Here is a 23,087-nt window from a genome sequence, read left to right on the forward strand (position 1 = left end):
GGAATAGCTCTCAAACAGAGAGCATTTGCCCCTTCAGTGTGATAAATATCATGATATAATATGAACGGGCTGGAGTAAAAGCTACACAATTAACACACCAATTTACCGGGAACATTTAGGGGACTAGACTAGTACCCCTAAGTCCACGGATCACATGTGCCTGTGCTGCATGAAAAAGTGTTTTCTTTTGTCTGTATTTCAAACAGAGGACTCTTCTGTGACAGCTCTTCAAATAGGCCTCTGAAAAACAGGACACAGGGTGACCCTAACTTTTGAAGTTAATCCTTTCCTAGTCCTGCCTGCAAAATCTCTCCAAGACTACCCTCACGTTAGAACTGTTACAACTCTGTAATGGCGATGGTTGGAAGCTTACAAGGAAAATGAAATACGCTTAACAACCTTCCACACACAATACACTGGATTCTTAACAGCCTCCCCAGCCTGTGAATTAGCACCCACCTCCATCTCCACCTTTCTCTATCACAATTGCATGAGGAGATGCTTCCTCTGTTTGGAACTAAAATGCTGCAGTTCAGTTGCAAACAAAGCTGTGGTAGGCAGGTATTTCTTCCAAAGGTAACAAGACCAGCCACAGTGAGCCAGCCATGTTTTACATAAGTCCCTCTGCTAGTATTGATTATTGATTATTGATTTTCTATACCGCTTAGTATATTTAAAATATCTCTAAGCAGTGTACAGAAAACTGAAGCAACGTCAGAGAACTTCAACAAAATATTACAAAGAAGAGTTGCATACAAAAATGTTACATTAATACAAAGTTACACGGGAAGACACCCGAAGACACCAAAACCTGCATATATATATATATATATATATGCTTTCGTAGATTTTCACGGGTACAGGAATGCAGGTTGGAGGCTATACACCACACCCCTCAACAGTATTTATAGGAACTCAAACACCAGATTCTGCTCTGTTCCAGTAACAAGAAGCCGAAAGCACCAGCCTGAAGATGACGAGTGAGACCTCGTCGAAACGTCGCCCAGACACCCCGACTCTTACACGGGAAGACACCCGAAGACACCAAAACCTGCATATATATATATATATATATACACACATACATACAGAGGTACCTCGGTTTTCAAAAGTCTCAGAAGTCGAACGTTTCAGTTCTCAAACACCGAAAACCCGGAAGTAACTGCTTCAGTTTTCAAATGCTTTTTGGAAGTTGAACATGCCATGAGGCTTCCATATTGAGTTTTCTGTAAGTAAATGCTTCCATAAGTAACTGCTTCGGTTTTCAAATGTTTCGGAAGTCGAATGGTCTTCCGGAATGGATTTCGTTCGAAAACCGAGATACCACTGTATATAATGAAATAAGTACTATGTATATACTAATATAGATGTATCAGGAACATTGCTGCAGGCGACAGGAAGAGGAAGATGCTTTTTCTTTGCCAAGGCAAAGAAAATCATTTTTCACATGCTACTGGTTTACAGTATGGTCAAACATTCTTGCCTCACTGTTGCTCCAGAGCTCTGGAACTTCGGACCTTGGTAGATTGGCAGATAGGTGGGTGAAAGAGCCACAAGGAAATGGCCAAACTGGCTGATGGAACCACAACAGCATCAGCCCAAATTTAGTTGGGCACCTCAAGTGGATGTAAACAGGGCTTTAACTGGTTTTCATAACTAGATTTGTGTTGACTGGGGAGAGGAGGGAGAAGAGGAGAAAGCAACAGGATTAAAATAAGGCACATACTGATGCTGTTGAGCAGCCTATTTGTATCTAATACTATTTGTATCTAATAGATTGCTAGGAGGAACAAGTGACTGAGCCAGCAATCCGATGCCCATTCATCTGGGAGTAAGACTCACTGAGCTCAATTGGAGTCACTTCCAAGTAAAGCATTACTAAAACTCTGGTTCCGCTTGGTCGGGAAGCAGAGGGTGGGTGCCACTACCAAGAAGGCCCTCTGCCTGATTCCCTTTAACTTCACTTCTCACAGTGAGGGAACCCCCAGAAGGCCCTCAGAGCTGGATCTCAGTTTGTAGGCAGATTGACAAAGGTCCGTATAGTTAAAGCTATGGTTTCGCCAGTAGTGATGTATGGAAGTGAGAGCTGGACCATAAAGAAGGCTGATCGCTGAAGAATTGATGCTTTTGAATTATGGTGCTGGAGGAGACTCTTGAGAGTCCCATGGACTGCAAGAAGATCAAACCTATCCATTCTGAAGGAAATCAGCCCTGAGTGCTCACTGGAAGGACAGATCGTGAAGCTGAGGCTTCAGTACTTTGGCCACCTCATGAGAAGAGAAGACTCCCTGGAAAAGACCCTGATGTTGGGAAAGATGGAGGACACAAGGAGAAGGGGACGACAGAGAACGAGATGGTTGGATAGTGTTCTCGAAGCTACCAACATGAGTCTGACCAAACTGCGGGAGGCAGTGGAAGACAGGAGTGCCTGGCGTGCTCCAGTCCATGGGGTCACGAAGAGTCAGACACGACTAAACGACTAAACAACAATATCTCACCCCATTCTAGGAATTGAGGATATTGTTTTCCATTTCAGAAACCAACTGATTCTCCCATATCTGCTCAGCCTTGGCTATTACAAGCTAGTCCAAATGAACATCTTGTAGAGCTTCCAGAAACGAATTGGCTCAGTGGTCGATGAAAGTCTCCACTGAAGAGAGAGGTGGTGTGGCCATCAATAAAGCCTCTAGCCTCTATCTGTGCCTCTTGTTTGGACTCGTGGCAGTACAATCTGGTAAAAATCAAAAGGATGCTTGATTTAGGGGTGGCAGCGGAGCGTAATGAAAAAGGTGGTCCCTGAGAACAAGCCATTTTAATGCAAAGCCAGCATCTTGAACCATACCTGGAAGAAAAGAGGAAGCCACATTAACTGAAACCTAGTTCTTTTACCTTGCTGCATTTGTTCACACTTATTATCCATTGTTACTCTCATTTCTCCATTTCTCTCCTCTTCATTTTCTCAGAGCCCAAGTGTGATAGTTTCCCCCTCCCTCACAATCTCATTTCCAATTGTGTCATTTCTTTTAGATAAGCCTGAGGACAGGGACTGTCTTATCACATACCCTCCAACATTTCTCCGGGGAAAGTAGGGACGTCCTAAGGAAAAGCGGGACATTCCGGGATCCAATCAGAAACCAGGATGGCTTCTGTAAATCCAGACTGTCCCTGGAAATAGGGACACTTGGAGGGTCTGTTGTCATTGGCATTTGTTACCGGCTGTGGAAGTCTTTTGGAAGGCTGAAGAGAGGGAGTAAAAACATTGATTTACCGTATTAGTCGCTCTATAACACGCACCCAACCATAACACGCACATAGTTTTTAGAGGAGGAAAATCCGTAGGCATGCCACCCGTAGGCATTCCCTCCATAACACGCACAGACATTTCCACTTACTTTTTAGGAGGAAAAAAGTGAGTGTTATGGTGCAAAAAATACGGTAATTTATTTATATACCAGCCTTCATCCGAGGCTCACAGAGAGGTTACAATATAAAAACACAAAAATACACCCCATATTAACGATATAACAAAGGTGTCAAGCGAGCCTTGCTGGGGAGAATATTCCGCAAGTGGGGAGTCACAGCAGAAAATATCCATTCTCATGTTGTCACCTTCCAGATTTCTCAGGAGGAGGCATATGAAGAACAGCCACAGATTATTGTTACAGGGTCTGGGTCAGCTCATATGGGGAGAGGTGGTCCTTGAAGTATTGTGGTCCTGAGCCATTTAAGGCTTTATACATCAAATCTGGCACTTTGAAATGGACCCAGAAACTAATTGGCAGCCAGTGCCGTTGAGCCAGAATTGGCATTAAATACTCTAACCACCTTGTCCATGTGAGCAGCCTGGCTACTGAATTTTGCATCAGCTGAAGTTTCCAAACCATCTTCAGAGGTTGTTTTCAATAAATAAATGAACTTTAAAGGCTGGTTTATAAGCTTGGCTTGCTTCAGAACAACGAACCAGGAGCCCAGATTCTCAAATTACAGTAAGCCAGCACTTCTTGGTTAGTTTTGATGTACTGGTCAGTTTTGGTTCTTTACATTTCTGATTTTTTCACTCTTGCATTCAGTTTTCCACCTTGCTGCAGCAATTTGTGATTATGCTTTTTTTTAAAGAAAAAATCACCATGAAGGTTCACCAGCATTTTAGCGTGAGTGCCTCCTAATATACACATTTTTCTTTATGCAATTTTGACAAATATACACATTTTTACAAACAATTTCCACAAATGTAATGCATCTTTTTGTGTTCTTTTCACTAACACAGTAAAGCAGGACAGGCATGCTGGTTTACTGCAACGTGCAAATGTGGCCAACTCTGATAAATCTCAGTTTCTCTAAAGTCCATTCATGTTTTGTGTGTGTGTGTGTGTCACATTAAGGAATGTTAGAGAGGAGGATGGGGGTTGGGTGGTGTCATCAAACAGTTTTGCAAATAGTGAGACGTCAGTGCTGTGACTCCCTGCTTCTTTCTAAAAAAGATTTTTAATTTAGTGGAGATTAAGTAAATGGAAACCTAGACAGCATCTTAAAAAGCAGAGACAGCACCTTGCCGACAAAGGTCAGTATAGTTAAAGCTATGGTTTTCCCAGTAGTGAGAAGTCCCACCTCATGAGAAGAGTAGACTCCCTGAGTAGTCCCACTTCATGAGACGAGAAGACTCCCTGGAAAAGACCCTGATGCTGGGAAAGATGGAGGGCACAAGGAGAAGGGGACAACAGAGGACGAGGTGGTTGGACAGTGTTCTCGAAGCTACCAGCATGAGTTTGACCAAACTGCGGGTGGCAGTGGAAGGCAGGAGTGCCTGGTGTGCTCTGGTCCATGGGGTCACAAAGAGTCGGACACGACTAAATGACCAAACAAAGTAAATGGAAATGGGCATGTTAGAATACTGAAATTCAGAGTTTGTAAAAGCTTATAAATCCAACTGCAATTCTGAGAAAGCTTTCGTTATGCAAACTGTAGTTGCAGTTTGTTTCTCCAGATGTTGAAGCCACACTGTACATGTAACAGTTAACATTCTGTTGAGATAGCTTTTTAAAAAGCAGTTTGCATTAGATAGGCTATTAAATGACAGCTCTCACTTCTACTGATATTGTGTGGAGAAAGGTTGTTGTTTTGTGTCATCTGATTAATGAACCCTATAGTTGTCAGATCTGTTTAGACCTCACAGCCTTCCTTCAGGGTGCGAAAACTCTTGGGATCTGCAGAACACTCAAGGACTTGTTTTTAATTTGAAACACTGGAAGCTTAACTATTTTGCAGGTGTTTATGATAAGAAATAAGAGTGCCAAAAATATGATTTTAATTCTTTACCATATTTGCCACTAATGGTTGCAGCTGATACCATTGAAATGGGTTGCAACAAAATGGAAGAGTAATGAAATCCCCTCTATACAAGATTGGATCCAAAAGCTGACAGAATATGCAGAATTAGATGGTTTATCAGAAAAAATAAAGAATAAATCCAAACAGGAATTTGTTTCTAAATGGGAGGTTTTCAAAGAATATCTGAAAAATAAATATAGTAGTTTAAATTCTGTTGCAGCATTCGAGGAACTTCAGTGATAGCTGCTAGGTAGATAGAAGAAATTAGATTTATTGAGAATAAGTTTAATTATGAAAAAAATGTGTATTGGCAATATGTAATATGAATTTGAAATATGGAATAGACGGGAAGTTGGGTCTTTAGTGTTAAGACCAATAGATGTTTTATTGTTTGCCAAGAAAATTATGTGTCTATGGTTATTTTTGTAATTTGTGTGTAATTTGGTATTTGTGTTCTTTTTGTGTGTTTTTTTCTGGTTGTATAAATAAATAAATAAAAATGAAATGGGTTGCAACAGAAACCCATTTGTTGTTTTCCTTGCAACAGAAAATCCATTTTGAATGACTTACATTTAGAGGGATTTTGAGGGGTGTGGATGTGAAAATCTGCTTCAGATGTAGTAGTTGGCATCTTTATCTTCCCTCTGTCCTAGAAAGACAGCAGGGACTAAGATTTGCCTCATTTTTTAAAAGGTATCACACAGTTCCCTGGAAGACATTCAAATCCCCAGTGGTCTGTAATTTGATTGTTTCAAATTTTAATAATGCATAATGTAATTACGGTATCTGTATAATGTAATTATAGTAGGCTGGGAGCTGCTTTAGGAACTCTACTCAAGAAGTGGCTTATCAGCCAACCAATCAGTCAACAAAATCAGAGCCCAACCTGGCTGCTTTTGTCCTAAGAGAAATGAAGTTAGCCCACCTTGATGAACGAAGCAACAGTCCTGAAAGGCACTCGTGGAGAAAGTGGCAGTTTCCACTGTAAAATACAGAGTACTTGCGTGGCGAGTTCCTGACACCACCCCTCAGGTGGAAATAATGACACAATTATTAAGGTTAATGGGCTAAAAAAGGCCACAACTTTATTGGTTACAGGTGATGAGTGGTATTGGCTTAGGCATTGGACCTAACCAACTATATCCTACTCCAGCCCATCTGCTTGAAGTCCGGGAAGGGTTAACCACCGATAGGGGGAGTCCTGCTGATGCACATCAACTAGGAACTCCCCCAGGGTCACCGCCTTAGGCCCCCACCTTCCCAGGCTTCGGACAGGGCCACGCCCCCCGGAATCCTTTAACGGACTACCCTTCAATATGTGAGGCAGGTGATGGCGCTACCTCCCCTCTTCCACCTACAGAACAATACCAATGCAGGCGGCAAAGAGGGAGATCCCTGGCCGCGTCCTGCCTACGTAGGGCAGGCCACGCCCCCGAGCCAGCCAATTGGCCAGCTAGGGGGTGACGCAGCTGGGAATCCCCCAATTGCGCTGGGCTGGCCTCCACCTGCCGTACACTTGGAGGTGGTGTGAAGCCTGCAACCACACCTCCTCCTTAGGCAGAAGTGGCTTTCCTGAATGAGTGCTCATGATGAGTACACATAATTATCTTAAATGGGAAACCTGGGGGGGGGGATTATTCTTGGATCTGAAGATCCAAGTCTGCGGCAAGTACTCTTTGGTGAGAGAACCCCAGCAGAGGTTTAACATGACAAATCATGCTGCAAAGCAAAGCATGGAAATATAGGCTGTTAGAACTTTAAAATATACCCCTCCAAGCAAGTTCCATTAAAAGCTCCTTCCAAAATTTCCCACTTCCCATAGCATAGAAAAAGACCACACGTTTGTAAGTTATAGAATGCTTTCCTTGCAAACTTTCCTTAGGCTGGATTCAAGCGTTGGCTGAACAGTAGAGTTCCAACCCCACCTGTAAATAAATAAGCAAACCCAAGTTCTAGCTCAGGAAATCTGGAACTCCTGTGCTGTGCAAGGACCATACACAAATGGCCCTTTGGCATCCTGCAGGCTATTTAAGTACAGTAGTACCTTGGTTCTCAAACTTAATCCGTTCCAGGAGTCCGTTCGATCCCAAAACCATTCAAAAACCAAAGCGCAACTTCCAATTGGCTGCAGGAGCTTCCTGCACTCAGATCGGAAGCCGTGTAAAGCCACTTCCATATTTTTTGCTCCATGAGACACACTTTTTTCCTCCTAAAAAGTAAGGGGAAATGTCTGTGCGTCTTATGGAGTGAATGTGTGGTTGATTGCTGGCTCCCTTTCCGGCCCCAACCCCTTGCCCAGGCCTCCATTGTGCAATGTTCTGTAGACGGAGGTTGTTTGTTTCCCCAGCAACATGTGACTGGCTGATAATCTGTCTGGAAACTGGTAGAAACGGCTCCCTTTCTTTTCCAAAAGAAGCTGCAGAACTATGAGTTGAACCCCATGAAAACAGGATTTTTTCCCCTTTGCAAAGTAAGCTCAACAACTTTGAGCTGATCCTCAAAAAAATGGGGCTTTTCCCCTTTGCAAAAGAAGCTGCACAACTGTGATCTGATCCCCCCAAAAATGGGGCTTTCCCCCTTTCCTCCTCCAAAAAGTAGGTGCGTCTTATGGTCAGGTGCGTCTTATGGGGCGAAAAATACAGCGCTTCTGGGTTTGCGGCGTTAGGGAGCCAATTTGTTCAACAGCTAAGCCATTCGGGGGCCAAGGTACCACTGTATTGGGAGGGTCTTTAACAGTGCCAGCTCGTGGGTTGGGAGCTTGGGGGTGAGCGGAGAGGGCGTCGTTCAAGTTTACGTCAATGCTCAGGAGCTGTGTGCCGTTTTTCACAGCATATGGAGCAAAAGATGAACGGCTCTGATCCACTTGTCAAGGATGAGATTCAGCTCCAGCTGCAGTGGTAGTTAAGAATAGATCTCAGGTCTGAATTTTCCTGTGCATGTCAGCACAACCAGGCAATGATAAATGCAGGACCAAAGGGTCTTGGAGAGATGGGGATGGGAGGCAGACTGCGTGTTTGTGAATATGCATCAGGAGAGGATCTGAACTGCTACCTTTCCTGCGATCATTTTTTAACACAGACACAAAGGGCAAAATATTGCCCCCAATTCTAGCTGGGATATCTTATCAATCCCTATTGAAAGCATGTGGATTTTGCCTCAGTGGAAAAGGATGATGTAATTACCCAAGGAGTCGCTTTGTCTGCCCTGACGACAAGAAAGCTGAGAACAGCTGTGTGTCATAACATAATATAACAATTGTTATCCTGATTTGGTGGAGCAAATTCAGATTCCTCTATTAATGTGTTTTAGGTTTTCCTCCCTCTAAGCAATATGTTTTTAGGTGACTTTTCCCTGCCTTTGTTGCATCCTATGGATATGTACCACATTCGATTGCTTATTAGTTGCTTCTCAAGCCAAAAAATTTCAGAAAATCATATTTAATGGATAATTTGTGCCGGGGTTTATAAAGCTTGGTAAGCATGAATAAATCCTAGCCACTCAGTTTTACATACAGTGGTACCTTGGTTCTCAAATGCCTTGGTACTCAAACAACTTGGAACCCAAACACTGCAAACCCAGAAGTACTGCAAGTGTTCCAGTTTGCAAACTACTTTCGAAAGCTGAAAGTGCTCTATTTTGAGTATTACGCTTCCGATTTGAGTGCCACACTTCCGTTTTGAGTGTTATGCTGAGGTCTGTCTCTTTTTGCTATTTATTTTGTGTTTTTGTTTTTGCGGCTCTTTTTGTTTTGTTTTTGTGTCTGTGTGGAACCCAGTTCAGCTACTGACTGATTGACTGTGTGACTGTAGTACATTGTTTATTCTCGTTAGATAGTAAAATTCAAGTTAAATTGCTGCTTTAGGGATTGTTTTTAAAAGTCTGGAACAGATTATTCCATTTTGCATTACTTTCTATGGGAAAGCGCGCCTTGGTTTTGGAACACTTTGGTTTTGGAACGGACTGTATATTAATTCTAAAATCCGTTCATGGACCTTGTAGAGTGGACCATTTTTTGGTTATTCCCATTTTGTGAATTGTGTGTCTACGCTGAGGTTGCAAGATGGTTTCTTGCTTAAGGGCATACTAGGATGTCATGGTTATGCTGAGAGTTGGACTAGGTGTTCACAGAAGCTCATGGTGTTGCCTAAGGATGCACCTGAAATTCTCCTGGTCTAAATGTCTCCCTAGACTGCTATTGCAAATCATTTGATCTCCTCCTGCCCTCCAAAGAGCATATGATGCATTAGGAACCTTTCAACTGATGTACAGAGTTGGTCTACCTCCACAGTTTTGCCACAGCTTTCAATTCCTTCTGTAGATACCTGTCTTTTTCTTCCTTTGGCAATGCTGATACATCATAGAAAATTGCAAGAAATATTCAAGTGTGCTATTGCTTCTATATTGCCTTTCCTGCAGTGTTTTATAATGAACATGTGTGCATCAGGGGCATTAGTCAAGTGTGGTGTTTTACACTGGGCATGTGCCCTGGTACATATTTAAAAAATGTATTTACAGGTGGGGAAGGGGGAGAGTGATGTTGCTCTGCTTATATAGTTATAGCAATATTCATTTTGCACGATCTTTTATGCATGTGCACAGGTGCATGTTCCCATCAGTAAAGCACAGTAATTATGTGTGCTGTTGTTGTTTAGTCATTTAGTCATGTCCGACTCTTCGTGACCCCATGGACCAGAGCACGCCAGGCACTTCTGTCTTCCACTGCCTCCCGCAGTTTGGTCAAACTCATGCTGGTAGCTTCTAGAACACTGTCCAACCATCTCGTCCTCTGCCGTCCCCTTCTCCTTGTGCCCTCCATCTTTCTCAACATCAGGGTCTTTTCCAGGGAGTCTTCTCTTCTCATGAGGTGGCCAAAGTATTGGAGCCTCAGCTTCAGGATCTGTCTTTCCAGTGAGCACTCAGTGCTAATTTCCTTCGGAATGGATAGGTTTGATCTTCTTGCAGTCCATGGGACTCTCAAGAGTCTCCTCCAGCACCATAATTCAAAACCATCAATTCTTTGGCTTTCTTTATGGTCCAGCTCTCACTTCCATACATCACTACTGGGAAAACCATAGCTTTAACTATACGGACCTTTGTTGGCAAGGTGATGTCTCTGCTTACAATTGCTTTTTTGCAGTGTTTTACTGCAAAAGATGGAGAGCTGGGCTGGGCAGATACAAATGGAAAGCTGCAGCAAAATGCTTGCCCCAGTTCTGAAATTGATGTTGTATAGCTGTAGCAATATTCCTTTTGCACGGTCTTTCATGCATGTGCACAGGTGCATATTCCCATCAGTAAAACACAGTAATTATGTTTACAATTGCTTTTTTGCAGTGTTTTACTGCAAAAGACAGAGAGCTGGGGTGGGGTGGGCAGATACAAATGGAAAGCTTCAGTAAACTGCATGCCCCAGTTCTGAAACTGATGTTGGAAATTGTCCTAGTTAAACCACACAGTCACCCACAGCAGAAGAAACTTATAGCACTGAGGGGAGTAGCATAAGCTGCTCATCCTTATTGATATTTAGAGATGGGGAAGGACTTCATTCTGGCTAATTTGCACTTCCTGAAACAAGACATGAATGGAAACTCAGCTGTCTTTTCAAATGCCCACTTCTCTGAATTTCCCAATGCTGTTCTCCAAGTGCAAAATATGTGTATTAGGAGAAAGGGTGCATTAAAATGCATTGTATTAAGGAGAAATGCTTTCGAAAAATGTGTGTATTCAACAAAATTGCATTGCAAATGTGTATATTGGGAGAATGCTGATGAATTTTCACGAGGACTTTAAAAAAGAAAAGTAAACTGATGAGGAAACGTGTCCAACCAAACGTAAATTGGAAAAATAAGAAACTGGAATCGACCTATTTGCCCATGCTTGCACATATCTGTTATCTCACAACTGACCCCTAGTCTAACACTTAAATCTAATTCTTAGTATCAACCAAATGTTGGTGATTTGCTGGCCATTGCTGTTTAAAAGTTCTGCGGTGTGAATGAATATTAGAATTTAAAAATCCATCTGACCTTTCATTGAACATAAGTATCACTGAAAGGAAGATTTGGCAAAGCTGTTTCAGACTGAGCCTGCTTCTGTGTCCTGCAAGCTGATGATTACATAGAGAAAATTGGGGATGTATAGTGATTTAGATAGCCTTATTTTAAGCGGCAAGACAACCTGGCCAGCAACTAAAGGTCTGCTGTTGACAAATTCTTTTTCTGTCATCCTTCCTTCTAAATCCAGCTTGCACTTCTGGGAGTTCTCAGTCCACATACTGCTTGAGCCTTCCTTGTAGAATTTTAAGCATAACCTTGCTAGCGTGTGAAATGAGTGCAATTGTGCGGTAGTTGGAGCTTTCTTTGGCACTGCCCTTCTTTGGAATTGGGATGTAGACTGATCTCTGCAGATAGTGACAGCAGCCACGAAATTAAAAGACGCCTGCTTCTTGGGAGAAAAGCAATGACAAACCTAGACAGCATCTTAAAAAGTAGAGACATCACCTTGCCGACAAAGGTCCGTATAGTTAAAGCTATGGTTTTCCCAGTAGTGATGTATGGAAGTGAGAGCTGAACCTTAAAGAAGGCTGATGGCCGAAGAATTGATGCTTTTGAATTATGGTGCTGGAGGAGACTCTTGAGAGTCCCGTGGACAGGAAGAAGATCAAACCTATCCATTCTGAAGGAAATCAGCCCTGAGTGCTCAATGGAAGGACAGATCCTGAAGCTGAGACTCCAATACTTTGGCCACCTCATGAGAAGAGAAGACTCCCTGGAAAAGACCCTGATGTTGGGAAAGATGGAGGGCACAAGGAGAAGGGGACGACAGAGGACGAGATGGTTGGATAGTGTTCTCGAAGCTACCAACATGAGTCTGACCAAACTGCGGGAGGCAGTGGAAGACAGATGTGCCTGGTGTGCTCTGGTCCATGGGTTGTGAAGAGTCGGACACGACTAAACGACTAAACAACAACATCCTTCCTTCCTATTGGATCAACAACTGCAACTGGGAAATGCTTTGATAAAGGCTCCAGCCACACAGAATAGCATGAACATCTGTACCTGTTTACACACACACACACACAAATTCCTTATGGGTGCTAGCAACAGCTTGGAGAGAGGAGTGATTTAGATTGAGAAAACAGCATGGGGAAAATGACTAAATTGCACACAGTGCACACTGCTGCTCTGATAAAAATCAGAGCCCCCTACAGCTGTTGGAAAGTGAAAACATGAATGTCAGGAGATCTCATCAGACATTTCCTGCGTCATATTGATTTAAACCTCAGGTAAATGCCTTCTAAACTTTGGTAGGGAGCAAACAATCCAAACTGAGCCCTATATTTTTGTCACCCTTTATCTGAGTGCCTTTCCCATATCAGAAGACTATTTTGGAGTACAGTTTTCCACGAGGCGTATCGTTTTTCTGGAAGTAGCACTGAATCTTGTTCTGCTTCGTCAAAATTGGGTAAAAGCTTTGAGAGTATGCTTCGAGAGTATACTTGTCAACTTGAATAGTTGATTGCATAATGCTTCCATAGACCTATCCTCTACTTTGCCAATCGCATAACTAGAGGCTCAGAAAGAAAGAGGCTTCTACTGCATCCTTGCTTACCACAAAAGTAGAATTCCAAATTGAACCATCTCAACCAGGGGTCGGGAAGGTTTACCTCACCTGGGCCGGTTCACTCCAGCGGAGCTCCCTCTGTGGGCCAGGTAGTGTGCGCAGCCACGATTTTTGGTGTCTGCGTCTGTGCAGATGCAATTTTCGTCATCTGAGCATGCGCAGACATGACTTCCAGCACCATGGAAGCAAGTCGCCACGCCGATTTAGCGCAGCGTGTGGGGACCTGCCAAGTGGGTGACTTGGTTCGGGGGTGGCTTGTGGGCCAGTTAAACGACCCCCGTGGGCCGCTTGTGGCCCATGGGCCTTAGGTTGCTTACCCCTGATCTCAACTGACTAGGCTGAGGGTGCATTTCATAATTCTCTCCTTCTGCAACACTTGCAAGAAAATGTCGACCTCAGTGGAGGTATTTGTCAGAAGACCTTGGCAAGTGCCAGATTCATCCCCCATATAGTTTTTGACCGGTACAGTCATACCTCGGGTTACAGACGCTTCAGGTTGCTTTTTTTCAGGTTACGGACGCTCCAAAACCCGGAAATACTGGAACAGGTTACTTCCTGGTTACAGAGGTCATGCATGTGCAGAAGCGCTAAATTGTGCTTTGTGCATGCGCAGAAGCACCGAATCACAACCCGTGCATGCGCTGCTGCAGGTTGCGAATGTGCATCCCTCATGGATCACGTTCGCAACCCGAGCATTCACTGTATTATTATTATTATTATTATTATTATTAAAATTTGCCTCCCTAGGGAGAGCACTCCCCAAACAGAGAGCTACCACAAAAAAGCCCTGTTCTTATGTTGCCACCCTCCGGACCTCACATGGAAGAGGCACATGAAGAAGGACCTCAGATGATGATCGCCAGGTCTGGGTCGGTTCATAAGGGGAGAGGCAGGCCTTGAGGTATTGCGTTCAGTGAAAGTCCGGTCAGGATTGGCATTATCTGCTCAAACCGTCTTGACCTGGTGAATAACATGGCTGCCAAAATCTGCAGCAGCTAAAGTTTCTGAACCACCTTCAGAGGTAGTAGTCTGCTGCTGGGACCTAAACCAGCCTTTTTTTCTGGAATTTTCTCTCTCTTCCTCCTCATCCTTCTTTTTCACAGAATCATGGAATTGTAGAGTTTGAGGTACCAACCTTCTGGTTAAAGCAAAATATTTCAAAAGAGGATAGCATCATAATCAGGAGGGGTGTTTGAGGTTTTGGGTGTTTGAACAGGCATAAGCTATGCAAAGGCTATTGGTTGTTAGGCTTTACAAATCAATTTGGCGACATCTTCTACTTTCCTCTTCTTCCTGTATTATTCTTGGAATAATGGCAGACCTTACTATGATAGATATGGGAGTACTGTCAGGTGTCAGTATGTGTTGGGCCTTCTTTCCATAATTAGGGGTGAAAATAAGTTAATATCATTTTATGTAGCATTAATAGTAACTAAAAAACCCCAATTGTAATTGCTTTCATGCTTCAGTGACTTTTTTTATCCTACTACCAACCAGTTTAATTTTCACTTTATGCCTCTCGGAGCATGCCCTTATGATTTTAACGCTGGAATTGTGCTCTGCGCTAGAAGGTGCTGCATAATAATTAAAAATGAGCAATTATTTTGAGAAATAATTCAGCCAGCTATAGCCCCTTTCTTCTCATGGATGAGCAAAAGTAAACATATTTGTTTCTCAGCATGTGAGCAAATTAAATCCTGTCTCATCCATGTCAAATTCAGAGCAACGTATCGCCACATTTCCTCAAACACTACGAAGAAGAAGAAGAAGAAGAAGAAGAAGAAGAAAAGGAGGAGGAGGAAGAGGAGTTTGGATTTGATATCCCGCCTTTCACTCCCCTTCAGGAGTCTCAAAGCGGCTAACAATCTCCTTTCCCTTCCTCCCCCACAACAAACACTCTGTGAGGTGAGTGGGGCTGAGAGACTTCAAAGAAGTGTGACTGGCCCAAGGTCACCCAGCAGCTGCATGTGGAGGAGCGGAGACGCGAACCCGGTTCACCAGAATACAAGACTATCACTCTTAACCACTACACCACACTGGCTCTGAGATTACCAGCCACCCAAAGAATAAACAAAACCGGCAGTGCCAACTTGAACAAAATATTGGGGGAACCCAGGTATCCCTGCCCTGCCAATCAATCAATCAATCAATCAATCAAATGGGGCTATGGAAACCCAGGCAGATGGGTGGGGTATAATTATTATTATTATTATTATTATTATTAAGCGGTAAGCACACAACATTTGAATGGCAATGTCTATCAATATGGCCTCCCTGGCCCCCTCAAATATTTTATGGGGGGTGGGGCAAAGGGACGTTGACCCCAGGAGTTGGTTAGGCACAACTTGCACATAAATTAATACAGAATTCTGTGACTTGTATATTGTTGCCAATTGGCTGATATTAGTGGCTTTTGTTGTATACAGTGCTAGCCTATCCATGCCAACTCAGGAGTAAGCCCATTAAGCTCCACATACAAGCATACAGGCTTGCAGCCTTAATGGCTTTTAAGCTGTTTTTGATATTTTATCGTTCTTTTTTTTTTTTGTACATTACCCTGGTAATAAATCTTATTGTGCTAAAAGCAGGGGTGGGGAACATGTGTCCCTCCAGTTGTTGGAATACAATTCCCACCATCCCTTACTATTAGTTTTGGTGGCTGGGGCTTATGGGAGTTGAAGTCAACAACATCTGGGGAGTTGCAGGTTTCCCTCCTTTGGACTAAAGTAGAAGAGGAAGAGAAGAAGAGTTTGGATTTGATATCCCACTTTATCACTACCCTAAGAAGTCTCAAAGTGGCTAACATTCTCCTTTCCCTTCCTCCCCCACAACAAACACTCTGTGAGGTGAGTGAGGCTGAGAGACTTCAGAGAAGCGTGACTCGCCCAAGGTCACCCAGCAGCTGCATGTGGAGGAGCGGGGAATCGAACCCAGTTCACCAGGTTACGAGTCTACCGCTCTTAACCACTACACCACACTGGATTGTGTGGCTCAAACCTGCATTTAGGGTAAAGAGGTGATGCCAGCTCTGTGGCTTCATAAAATTCTCCGCCCTACTTGTGGGGAGAGAAAGTAAGGGAACCTGTGCGTGTACAATTTGTACACATGGAGAATCTGTTCACAAAGGAACAATGGTTAGGTTGGGGGCGGAAAGCACAATCCCATTCTCTTTCTCCCTCTCCCCAGATTAATTGTACATACACCCCAAACGCCTGTGAAAATGGCTATTATCTAATCACTATTACAGCGTGATTAGTTAGGCAAGAACATGTGCTCTGTTTCCCCTTTACCTGAGCATATCCTTGCTCTTGCCAGCGTAGATCCCACGCTTAAAATTCCCTTGGTTATGCATTTTCTTGCGTCTGGAGTAGAAGAACATTCTATTTTTAGGCTCCACTTTGACATTGTCAGTGTTCTCCACGGCTTCTAGCTCACTCTGGTTTATTCTCCTTGACTTTCCCCGGTGCCTTCTGAAAGAATCATGCTTCGAGAGCTGGAAACATTACAAATGGCTGTTAGCTTTAAACTTGTCCAGGCATCTTTCAGACATAATGAGAAGCTGTAGGCTAACTGTGACAGTGGGTTGTAAGGATAGTCGTAATCTGTGGGGAAAGAGACCATTTCTTCCGATGTCCCCATGTCATATCATATCTTCCTGCTTTCTGCACTGTTGGGTGTGTATTTTAAATCGGAAGTCATGCTTCAGAAATGTCTACTCAGTGATGCACCTGTGGAGGCAATAGGAACCATGCTGGGAAAGCTGGTAGGAACATGGAGGTGGAAGTTGTTAGGAGCTCTTCCTACACTCGAGCAGGACCCTGGCAGAGACACATGCCCGACTGGCATGTTCCCTCCCTCCTGGTCAATTGTTCGGGAGCTTCAAAAGCTTTCTTCTGCCCGAACATCACAGCGACCGATGCCAACCGACACCAGCACACTTAGGGATCCGAAGAGTTTGCACAGTTGCGTAACAGACCTCAGCAACTCAGCATTTTGGCTAATCTACTTTATTTACCTATAAACACACACGGAGCACTGCAACATGGCTCCCTCTCTCTCTAGCATCAGATAGCAAAGAGAATGAACAAAGGACAACAGTCCCTCTTCATGGAACACAGTAACACAAACATCCTGTCTCCATCACTCCCCACTTTGTGGAGTCAAAACATATAACGTCATGTGAAAGACAACAATCCTATGACTGCAGTCACGGAGCAGGAATTCTAACAGAAGTAACCATAAGTGGCAAGCCATGTGGTCCTCTCACCTGTAGACCAGACAATCCTTTTCTCCTGTGTTGTGCATATTGATCTGAGATAATATTACCATAGCCTTGAATATTACCATAGCCTTTAACTAATTCATCTCTCCTCCAAATGCTGCTGAGCAGTGAGCTTATTCCAAAGGAATTTAGATTAGACTCATAAGGTGCATTCACACACCATTTCAAACAACAGTAGCTTACTGCAGTGAGGGAGGTAAGAAAGCTTTGTTCTCCATTCTGTCCTGGATTTGTCACACGCAGCGCTGTTTCTATTCTGCTGCAGTTTGCCTTTCACCAATTTCTCCTACTGTCTGTCGTGGTGAAATTATGCACAGTTCTGAATCACATGGGGTTGCATCTGGGGTAAGAGTAATGTGGCAAGCTTTTTATCTGAGGGATCCTCAACATCAGATGAATATATGGATTGAGGGATGGAGAGGTTGGCAACTGAAGGAGCGTCTCCACCCCCATCGTTCTACCCAGACACTGAGGTCCAGTGCCGAGGGCCTTCTGGCGGTTCCCTCACTGCGAGAAGCCAAATTACAGGGAACCAGGCAGAGGGCCTTCTCGGTAGTGGCGCCCACCCTGTGGAACGCCCTCCCACCAGATGTCAAAGAGATAAACAACTACCTGATATTTAGAAGACATCTGAAGACAGCCCTGTTTAGGGAAGCTTTTAATGTTTGATGGATTACTGTATTTTAGTATTTTGTTGGAAGCCGCCCTGAGTGGCTGGGGAAGCCCAGCCAGTTATTATTATTGTTGTTGCTGTTGTTGTTGTTGCTGCTGCTGCTGTTGCTCCTGATTGTGTAGCTAGCACTTCCTTTTGAAGTTAATCAGTGCCTAGTGCCCGTTGTGGCTGGTGGGGTGGAGGGCAGGGAAAGCAAACCAGAGGAAATGATGGGCACAGCCAGCTAATTCTAGTTTTGCCTTCATCCTCTTTCCTCCTGAGTTCTACAAGGGCAACCTTGAGAGTGAAGAGGAGAAGGAGGCAGCTGACAGGCAGTGCCATCTCCTGAACTGTTTGTAAGTTGGAAGGCAGGCAGGTAGGGGGGTGGCTGAGAGCAGACTGAAGCTGGTGGTGCAGTTCTCCATTTGCCCTTAATGGACCACCTTCCGTGGGAGCTGACTGCTAAGTAGCTTGGGATGTGCTAAATTTCTCCACCTCTTCTGAAAAGGTCCCCCAACCTGTCCCGATAAAATCCAAGCTGTTTCATGTGAGTGCACATTGCATGATTAGAACAATGTGGTTTTAAGCTGATTTTCCCAAGCAAGCCATAAAATCCTAGTCTTATTTAGCTGATGTGCTCTGCTAGCTTACTTAAATACTTTAGAAATATTGCCTATATTGTCAATCTGTGATCGCAACATTAATTAGTCAGCTAATTAGCTGATAGCATGTGCATGAACTGATGAAGACTCACTTCAATTAGTGAGCAACTTATTGTTGTATTAGCACTCTTTACCCTTCTTCCGTTTTCTGAAGTTACATAGCATCTGTGATAGGAGGCGTGTTCAGATGGCACTGTTGATACCTGACTGCAAAATTACCCCATGCAGATCTCTAATCTCTCTCTGCTCTTCTGGGTTGAATCTGGGGGTGAATGGATCTGTCAATTTCAGTTTCTTGTTTTTCCAATGTAAGTTGAGTTCTGCACATTTCCATATCAGTTTTTTTAAGTCATCTTGAAAATTCATTAGCATTTGAGTGCAAATTTCTCCTAACGACAACATTTTTGTCACACGGTTTCCCTTAACATGATACATTTTTGTATGCCATTTTCACTAATATATGCAATTTTATGCATACTTTAGTGTTTGAGGCTTAGTATGTGTTGCTTGGCTAGAAAGCTGTATTGCAAAATTCAGAGAAGCAAAAAGTTTCCCCAAAATGGCTTTGTTTCAAGTTTTTATATTATTTCAGAAAGTAGGAATTGAATCAAATTTCTTCTCTATTCACAGTCACTCTGGGACTTCAGAGCAAATTTCCCACCCCCCAATATATTATAACTCACTGTGAGTTAGAGGTCATAATGTAACAAGTCCCTGTCCCCTCCATTGTCAATATCATTTGCTGGCAGAAAGCATGATGTTCCCTGGAGTATGCGATAAATTTTAGCAGGCAAAATGCTTAGGAAATGGGAAAGCCACCACAAGAATGCTAAACCCCATGGCAAATGTAATGTCCACACCAGCTCTGGATCAGAAGACCAGGAAGTATGTGTATAATTAAGTCTAGAGTTCTTACGCTTTTATACTGTGTATGCCTTTTTCTACTGCAGAGTTTGAGAAACCACGTCTTCGGTCTGAATCAGTGTATAAACTTGCAGAAAAGCTCAGTCCAATCCATTAATCATTCCTTATGGTGGTGGATTCATCATATTCACCAAGGATTTTATGCTGTGCAAATTCTCCAAGCATCCCAGAACTGCTGCACCCATTCAGCCTTCCTCAACCTCAGCATTTATAAATAAGCTGGTTATGAAAGTACCATGCTTCCTTCTGAAAAGGAGGAGAAACTAGTCTTTTTAGGGCTTCACTGAATTTTCCACTATTTGGAAAGTGGGTTGGGAAAGAGAGAGACATAAAACTAGATTAATAGATAGATACAGATAAATGAACAATGTATTGTGTACATAGACATATAGAAATGTGTATACGGGAAACTGGGTGGTGGAGGTTTTTTTTGTCTCCCCTTCAAGTAATTTTCTTTCAGTAACATTTAATATGTTTTCCCAAATGGAGACTATTAAGTACAGTGGAGGGTTGAGTGATAGCTGAAAAACCACCAAATCCTGACCCAGGAGGAAATGAGTTCCTAACAGTGAAACAAAAGTCCTTTCTTTAATTAAGCCAGCTAAGTTGCTCACTACTATTGCAAATATCTATTAACCCGGTTGCAAAGGCCTTACACATTAGCAGCCCTTGTTCCAGGGAGTGCCTGTAGCTGCACCATGTGGCGTGTGTTTCAAATGAGCATTCAGTAAGATAACATCAGGATCATTTATTATGTGGCTCGAACGTTAGTAATTAAATTGCGACACTTTGCCCACGCGTCTCATGTGACATTGAATAAGGGACATTCACGTGTGCAATGTTGATGTCTTGGTGATAGCTGCTTAGACACGTCTTGCAACAGAATCAGTTCGTGCCTTCAACAGCCCGGTAATGTTAAACGTCTAGTAATCAACTGTGGAAAGGAAATTAGGTGCCCACATTTGTGAATCAGGCCTACAAATAATAGCAACACAGTTATAGCAGTTACGCATTCAGGCTCAGTGGTTTAGATCACAGCGCCACCCACGTCCCGTGTCTTGGGCTTGCCGATCAGAAGGTTGGCATTTTGAATCCCTGTGACGGGTTGAGCTCCCGTTGCTCTGTCCCTGCTCCTGCCAACCTAGCAGTTCGAAAGCACGCCAGTGCAAGTAGATAAATAGGTACCACTGCGGCGGGAAGGTAAACAGCATTTCTGTGCACTCTGGTTTCCATCACAGTGTTCTGTTGTGCCAGAAACTGTTTAGTCATGACTCAGAAAGCTGTTTGTGGACAAACACCGGCTCCCTCGGCCTGAAAGCAAGAGGAGCACCACAACCCCATAGTCGCCTTTGACTGGACTTAACTGTCCAGGGGTCCTTTACCTTTTTGTTTTTACTGCATTCAGGACCAGGGAGCCCCCCACAACTGCAGGTCCCCTGTCCCCACAAAACAGTACAGTGGTACCTCGGGTTAAGAACTTAATTCTTTCTGGAGGTCTGTTCTTAACCTGAAACTGTTCTTAACCTGAAGCACCACTTTAGCTAATGGGGCCTCCCGCTGCCGCTGCGCCACTGCCGCGCGATTTCTGTTCTCAACCTGAAGCAAAGTTCTTAACCCGGGTACTATAATAATAATAATAATAATAATAATAATAATAATAATAATAATAATAATTTATTATTTATACCCCGCCCATCTGGCTGGGTTTCCCCAGCCACTCTGGGTGGCTTCCAACTGAATATTAAAAACAATACAGCATCAAACATTAAAAACCTCCCTAAAGAGGGCTGCCTACAGATGACTTTTAAAAGTAAAATAGTTGTTTATTGCTTTGACATCTGCTGGGAGGGCGTTCCACAGGGCAGGCGCCACTACCGAGAAGGCCCTCTGCCTGGTTCCCTGTAACCTTACTTCTCGCAATGAGGGAACCGCCAGAAGGCCCTCGGCGCTTACTATGTCTGGGTAAGCAGAGTCTGTAACCTGAAACATCTGTAACCTGAGGTACCACTGTACTCCTGTCTTGTCAGGATTCAACCTCAATCCATTAACAACCATCCATCCTCCAGCCGCCTCTAGACACTCACACAGGACATTCACCACCTCCTCTTGTTCTGTAGGGTTGTCTTTTTTGAGTTTTGGTCAAAGTTGTCAAGCTAGCCCCATTTCCTGACCATTGCCATTTCTTCATTTCATAGCAACTTAGATGACATTCCAAGAACAGCAGAGGACTTTGCCCCATGTGCAACTTTTGTAAAATGCAAAGTGCTCTGGGTAATAAAAATGATAATAGATAAGCAAGCAAGCTATAAGCAGAAAACATTTCCTTTTTGCTTGCAGAGTTCGCCCACCAGCCTCGCAAGTGGCGCAGCTCACATTTCAAAGCCCAGAAATTGTCATAAATTGAAACAGAAACCAGCTCCCAGCATGTTAGCCACCGTCTTATTTGTTTGGTAAAATGCATAATTTTAGATGCTACAGCAATAAGAAGAAAACAATTTGTGGTTGTCCTCAACCACAGGTAGTCAGACCAATTTCATTAAAGAAAGGCAATTGCTTTGCTGCTCTGTTCTGTGCTGTGGAATAAATAAGATTGCTGATGATGAACTAGCCTGGGACAGGAACAACTTCAGGTGGGGAAAGAAGGTTGGGCTTAGATTTTGGGAACCTGTGGTTGCTTTCAACTATCAATTCCTTATGGCCATCTTGAAAGTACAGTGGTACCTCGGGTTACAGATGCTTCAGGTTACATACGCTTCAGGTTACAGACTCCGCTAACCCAAAAATAGTACCTCGGGTTAAGAACTTTGCTTCAGGATGAGAACAGAAATCGTGCTTTGGCAGTGCAGTGGCAGCAGGAGGCCCCATTAGCTAAAGTGGTTCCTCAGGTTAAAAACAGTTTCAGGTTAAGAATGGACCTCCGGAACGAATTAAGTTCTTAACCTGAGGTACCACTGTAAGTGCAAAGGCAAGGTGGTTGAAACAAGGTAATATTCAAAGCTGAATAAATAGCACCCACAGTTTCCTAGAAGTTGTTGGTTCCTTGCCTTCTGTTGGACATTCTCACTGAATGTGTAAGTTTTGACTAGTTGGAATGCATAGGAAGTAATAGATCTGGTTATAGGCTATTGAGAGTTCATAAAATTTCCATTTTAAAGCCAATTCTGTATTTGTTCATATAGGTAAGTTCACGTTTGATTCCATATCAGAGTCTTGCATGATCTTTCCTAAATGGCCAGGCAGGTTTCCCCGAAGGATCCTATGGCCAAGCACAGTAAGAATGACTCTCATCCTTTTCAATACTGATATCCAGGAAAGAGAGTTTTTCCAACTTATAGGCTAACCATTCCTGAAGTGCCACATTTACAAGAATAATCAAAATGTATATAAAATATTAGAAAAGGGCTGTTCATTTGTAAAAGGCAACAACTTGCTGAATGCTGATAGTCACTTATCAAATTTCATGAACATTCAAAAAGTCACAAAATGTTGACATAGACACCTAAGTGTGATTGTCATCAATAAAAAAGTAGACATTTATTTCTGGACCTGACAGCATTCATATCTGAATGTCAACATTTGCCAAACTTTGCACATTCACTTTATGTTTTGTTGGGTT

At 43.2% G+C, this 23,087-nt stretch overlaps 2 protein-coding genes across 4 annotated transcripts in view; both read left to right on the forward strand.

Moving 5' to 3' along the window:
• The window catches only part of ANKFN1 (ankyrin repeat and fibronectin type III domain containing 1), a 250,655-nt gene that overhangs the window by 80,677 nt on the left and 146,891 nt on the right, over positions 1-23,087 (forward strand). The gene's annotated exons all lie outside the window — the stretch shown is intronic.
• NOG (noggin) overlaps positions 2,768-23,087 on the forward strand; it is a 228,734-nt gene continuing 208,414 nt past the window's right edge. The window contains exon 1 of the mRNA XM_082212892.1: positions 2,768-2,777. The gene's annotated coding sequence lies outside the window, so the exon portion shown is untranslated. The remainder of the gene's footprint in view (positions 2,778-23,087) is intronic.

This window comes from Podarcis vaucheri (assembly GCF_965113315.1).
Source record: "Podarcis vaucheri genome assembly, chromosome: 2".
Taxonomy (NCBI): Eukaryota; Metazoa; Chordata; class Lepidosauria; order Squamata; family Lacertidae; genus Podarcis; species Podarcis vaucheri.